Raw genomic sequence first — 6,653 nt, 5'->3', positions numbered from 1 at the left:
TGCTGCCCCTGCTTTCACTGCTAAAGGACACCGCAAGATTGAACCCAGAGCTATGCACTTCTCCAATTGCAAGAAAGATCAATCTAGTAGGCCAAACCAAACTGATAATTCGAAGAGACTTGCAAAGATAACCAATCATACATAAAAGAATTCAGAGGAGATTCAAATATTTCTCATAGATAAACTTGATCATAAACCCACAATTCATTGGATCTCGACAAACAGACCGCAAAAAGAGTTACATAGAATAGATCTCCAAGAAGATCGAGGAGAACATTGTATTGAGATTCAAAGAGAGAGAAGAAGCCATCTAGCTAATAACTATGGACCCAAAGGTCTATGGTAAACTACTCACAACTCATCGGAGAGGCCTTGGCGATGATGTAGAGGCCCTCCGTGATCGATTCCCCCTTTGGCAGAGCACCGAAAAAGGCTCCAAGATGGGATCTCATGGGTACAAAAGGTTGCGGCGGTGGAAATAGGTTTTCATGGTGCTCCTGGATGTTTTCGGGGTACATATATATATATAGGTGAAGGAGGTCGGTCAGGGGAGCCACGAGGGGCCCACGAGGCAGGGGGCGCCCCCCTAGGGCGCGCCCTACACCCTCGTGGCCGCCTCGGCTGCTTCTTGATGTCCACTCCAAGTCTCCTGGATTGCGTTTGTTCCAAAAAGATCGTTCCCGAAGGTTTCATTCCGTTTGTACTCCGTTTGATATTCCTTTTTTTGATACACTGAAATAGGCAAAAAAAACAGCAATTAGGGGTGGGCCTCCGGTTAGTAGGTTAGTCCCAAAAATGATATAAAAGTGTATAGTAAAGCCCATAAACATCCAAAACGGGTAATATAATAGCATGGAACAATCAAAAACTATAGATACATTGGAGACGTATCAACCAACAACAATGATTTTATTAGCACTCCAATTTCTCCTACTACTAATGCTGAATCTTGTGAAATTAATGCCGCTTTGTTGAAACTTGTTATGAAAATCATTTTTCTAGCCTTCCTAGTGAAGATGTCGCATACCATCTAAACAATTTCGCTGATTTGTGCGATATGCAAAAGAAGAAAGATGTGGATAATGATATTGTTAAATTGAAGTTATTTCCGTATTTGCTTAGAGATTGTGCTAAAACTTGGTTCTCATCTTTACCTAAAAATAGTATTGATTCATGGAATAAGTGTAAAGATGCTTTCATCTCTAAGTATTTTCCTCCCGCTAAGATCATCTCCCTTAGGAACGATATTATGAATTTTAAGCAACTTGATCATGATCATGTTGCACAATCTTGGGAGTGGATGAAATTGATGATACGTAATTGCCCTACACATGGTTTGAATTTGTGGATGATTTTACAAAATTTTATGTCGGATTGAATTTTGCTTCTAGAAATCTTTTAGATTCGGCTGTGCGGGGAACTTTTATGGAAATCAATTTAGGAGAGGCTACTAAGCTCCTAGATAATATTATGGTTAATTATTCTCAATGGCACACCGAAAGATCCACTAGTAAAAAAGTTCATGCGATTGAAGAGATTAATGTTTTGAGTGGAATGATGGATGAACTTATGAAATTATTTGCTAATAAAAGTGTTTCCTCTGATCCTAATGATATGACTTTTTCCACTTTTATTGAGAATAATAATGAATCTATGGATGTGAATTTTGTTGGTACGAACAATTTTGGTAACAACGCGTATATAGGCAATTTTAATCCTAGGCCGTTTCCTAGTAATTCCTCTAATAATTATGGTAATTACTACAACAACTCTTATAATTTTTTAATAATATTCCCTCTAATTTTGATAATAGTGTTAAAGAATTTATGAGTTTGCAAAAGAATTTCAACTCTTTGATTGAAGAAAGCTTGCTTAAGATTGATGAGTTGGCTAGGAATGTGGATATAATTTCACTTGATGTTGATTCTTTGAAACTTAGATCTATCCCACCTAGGCATTATATCAATGATTCTCTCAAGGCCATGATAATTTCCATTGATGAGTGCAAAGAAAGAACCGCTAAGATGCGTGCTAAAAAAGATTGGTTTGTAAAAGCGTGTTCTTCTAGTTTCATGATAATAATGATGAAGATCTAAAAGTGATTGATGTGACTCCTATTAAATCCTTGTTTTCCAATATGAATCCTGATAAATATGGGACTGGAGATGAGTCAACTTTAGTTAAAAGGCGTCCCAATGATTTGGAGTTTTTAGATCTAGATGCAAAAATTGATAAAAGTGGGTTTGAAGAGGTCAAAACTTTAAGTAGCAATGAACCCACTATTTTAGATTTAAATGAATCTAATTATGATAATTGTTCTTTAATAGATTGTATTTCCTTGTTGCAATCCGTGTTAAATTTCCCGCATGCTTATAATCAAAACAAAGCTTTTACTAAACATATCGTTGATGCTATGATGCAATCTTTTGAAGAAAAGCTTGAACTAGAAGTTTCTATCCCTAGAAAACTTTATGATGAGTGGGAACCTACTATTAAGATTAAGATTAAAGATTATTAATGTCATGCTTTCTATGATTTGGGTGCTAGTGTTTCCACAATTCCAAAAACTTTGTGTGATGTGCTAGGTTTCCGTGAATTTGATGATTGTTCTTTAGATTTTCATCTTGCGGATTCCACCATTAAGAAACCTATGGGAAGAATTAATGATGTTCTTATTGTTGCAAATAGGAATTATGTGCATGTAGATCTCATTGTTGTTGATATTGATTGCAATCCTACATGTCCTATTATTCTTGGTATACCTTTCCTTAGAACGATTGGTGCAATTATTGATATGAAAGAAGGAAACATTATATTCCAATTTACGTTAAGGAAAGGCATGGAACACTTTCCTTGGAAGAAAATTAAATTACCTTATGAATATATTATGAGAGCCACTTATGGATTGCATACCAAAGATGGCAATACCTCGATCTATTCGTGTTTTTATGCCTAGTTAGGGGCGTTAAACGATATCGCTTGTTGGGAGGCAACCCAATTTTATTTTTGTTCTTTTATTTTTGCTCCTGTTTAGTAATAAATAATTCATATGGCCTCTGGTAAGATGTGGTTTTAAGTTTTAACAAGTGTTTGTGCCAATTAGAACCTTTGGAAAGACTTGGGTGAAAGTTGATTTGATCTTGCTGAAAAACAGAAACTTTCACGCTCACGAGATTGTTTGTCATTTTTAACATAAAAGTGATTTTGAGTGGATTCTTTATGTAGAAAATTAATATACAAATTCCTCACGTCCAAAATTTATTTCATAATTTTTGGAGTTAAAGAAGTATTCGAGAGTTACAGATTACTACAGAGTGTTCTGTTTTTGACAGATTCTGTTTTTCGCGTGTTGTTTGCTTATTTTGATGAATCTATGAGTAGTATCGGGGGGTATTAACCATGGAGAAGTTGGAATACAGTAGATATTACACCAATATAAATAAATAATGAGTTAACAACAGTACATTAAAGTGGTGATTTATTTTCTTATACTAACGGAGCTCATGAGATTTTCTGTCGAGTTTTGTGTTGTGAAGTTTTCAAGTTTTGGGTAAGGATTTGATGGACTTTGGAATAAGGAGTGGCAAGAGCCTAAGCTTGGGGATGACCTAGGCACCCCAAGGTAAAATTCAAGGACAACCAAAAGCCTAAGCTTGGGGATGCCCCGGATGGCATCCCCTCTTTCGTCTTCGTCTATCGGTAACTTAACTTGAGGCTATATTTTTATTCACCACATGATATGTGTTTTGCTTGGAGCGTCTTGTATGATTTGAGTCTTTGATTTTTAGTTTACCAAAATCATCATTTCTGTACACACCTTTTGGGAGAGACACGCATGAATCGTGATTTATTAGAATACTCTATGTGCTTCACTTATATCTTTTGAGCTTGACAATATTGCTCTAGTGCTTCACTTATTTCTTTTTAGAGCACGGCGGTGGTTTTATTTTATAGAAATTGTTGAACTCTCATTATTCACTTATATTATTTTGAGAGTCTTTTATAACAGCATGGTAATGTGCTTAGGTTATAAAATTAGTCCTAATATGATGGGCATCCAGGATGGATATAATAAAAACTTTCATATGAAGTGCGTTGAATACTATGAGAAGTTTGATTCTTTATGACTGTTTTGAGATATGAAGATGGTGATATTAGAGTCATGCTAGTAGAGTAGTTGTGAATTTTAGAGATACTTGTGTTAAAGTTTGTGATTCCCGTAGCATGCACATATGGTGAACCGTTATGTGATGAAGTTGGAGCATGATTTATTTATTGATTGTCTTCCTTATGAGTAGCGGTCGGGGACGAGCGATGGTCTTTTCCTACCAATCTATCCCCCTAGGATCATGCGCCTAGTACTTCATTTTAATAACTAATAGATTTTTGCAATAAGTATGTGAGTTCTTTATGACTAATGTTGAGTACATGGATTATACACACTATCACCCTTCCACCATTGCTAGCCTCTCTAGTGCCGCGCAATTTTCGCCGATACCATACACCCACCATATACCTTCCTCAAAACAGCCACCATACCTACCTATTATGGCATTTCCATAGCCATTCCGAGATATATTGCCATGCAACTTTCCATCTTTCCGTTTATTATGACACGCTCCATCATTGTCATATTGCTTTGCATGATTATGTAGTTGACATCGTATTTGTGGCCAAGCCACCGTTCATAATTTTTTCATACATGTCACTCTTGATTCATTGCACATCCCGGTACTCCGCCAGAGGCATTCACACAGAGGCATATTTTGTTCTAAGTATTGAGTTGTAATTCTTGAGTTGTAAGTAAATAAAAGTGTGATGATCTTCATTATTAGATCATTGTCCCATGTGAGGAAAGGATGATGGAGACTATGATTCTCCCACAAGTCGGGATGAGACTCCGGATGAAAAATAAAAAAATGAGAAAAAGAGGCCATAAAAAGAGGAGAAGGCCCAAATAAAAAATGAGAGAAAAAGAGAGAAGGGGCCATGTTACTATCCTTTTTCCAGACTTGTGCTTCAAAGTAGCACCATGATCTTCACGATAGAGAGTCTCCTATGTTGTCACTTTCATATACTAGTGGGAATTTTCATTATAGAACTTGGATTGTATATTCCAATGATGGGCTTCCTCAAAATGCCCTAGGTCTTCATGAGCAAGCAAGTTGGATGCACACCCACTTAGTTTCTTTTTGAGCTTTCATTCATGTATAGCTCTATTGCATCCGTTGCATGGCAATCCCTACTCACTCACATTGATATCTATTGATGGGCATATCCATAGCCCGTTCATACGCCTAGTTGATGTGAGACTATCTTCTCCTTTTTGTCTTCTCCACAACCACCATTCTATTCCACCAATAGTGTTATATCCATGGCTCACGCTCATGTATTGCGTGAAGATTGAAAAAGTTTGAGGACATCAAAAGTATGAAACAATCTCTTGGCTTGTCATCGGGGTTGTGCATGATTTAAATATTTTGTGTGATGAAGATAGAGCATAGCCAAGCTATATGATTTTGTAGGCATAGCTTTCTTTGGCCATGTTATTTTGAGAAGACATGATTGCTTTGTTAGTATGCTTGAAGTATTATTATTTTTATGTCAATATTAAACTTTTGTCTTGAATCTTTCGGATCTGAACATTCATGCCACAATAAAGAAAATTACATGGATAAATATGTTAGGTAGCATTCCACATCAAAAAAAAATCTGTTTTTATCATTTACCTACTCGAGGACGAGCAGGAATTGAGCTTGGGGATGCTTGATACGTCTCCAACGTATCTATAATTTTTGATTGTTCCATGCTATTATATTATCTGTTTTAGATGTTCAATAGGCATTTATATGCTATTTTATATTATTTTTGGGACTAACTTATTAACCGAGGGCCCAGTGCCAGTTTCTGTTTTTTTTGCCTATTTTAGAGTTTCGCAGAAAAGGAATACCAAACGGAGTCCATACGGAATGAAACCTTTGCGGTGATCTTTCTTGGACCGAAAGCAAAGTAGAAGACTTGGAGATGAAGTCAGAGATGCAACGAGGAAGCCACGAGGTAGGAGGGCGCGCCCAGGGTGGTAGGGCATGCCCCCACCCTCTTGGGCCCCTTGTGGCTCCCGTGAGATCCCATCTTGGGACCTTTTCCGGCGTCCTGCCGGAGGGGGATTCGATCATGGAGGGCTTCTACATCCACACCATTAACTCTCCAATGAAGAGTGAGTAGTTACCACAGACCTTCGGGTCCATAGTTATTAGCTAGATGACTTCTTTTCTCTCTTTGATTCTCAATACTATGCTCACCTCAATGTTCTTGGAGATCTATTCGATGTAATATTCTTTTGCGGTGTGTTTGCCGAGATCCGATGAATTGTGGATTTATGATCAAGATTATATATGAATATTATTTGGTTCTTCTCTAAATTCTTATATGCATGATTTGATATCTTTGCAAGTCTCTTCGAATTTTCGGTTTAGTTTGGCCTACTAGATTGATCTTTCTTGCAATGGGGAAGTCCTTAGCTTTGGGTTCAATCTTGCGTTGTCCTTTCCCAGTGGCAGTAGGGGCAGCAAGGCACATATTGTATTGTTGCCATTGAGGATAAAAAGATGGGGTTTTCATCATATTGCTTGAGTTAATTCCTCTACATCATG

Source organism: Triticum dicoccoides, chromosome 2B (genome assembly GCF_002162155.2).
Source record: "Triticum dicoccoides isolate Atlit2015 ecotype Zavitan chromosome 2B, WEW_v2.0, whole genome shotgun sequence".
Classification (NCBI taxonomy): Eukaryota; Viridiplantae; Streptophyta; class Magnoliopsida; order Poales; family Poaceae; genus Triticum; species Triticum dicoccoides.
This window is presented reverse-complemented; position numbering follows the sequence as displayed.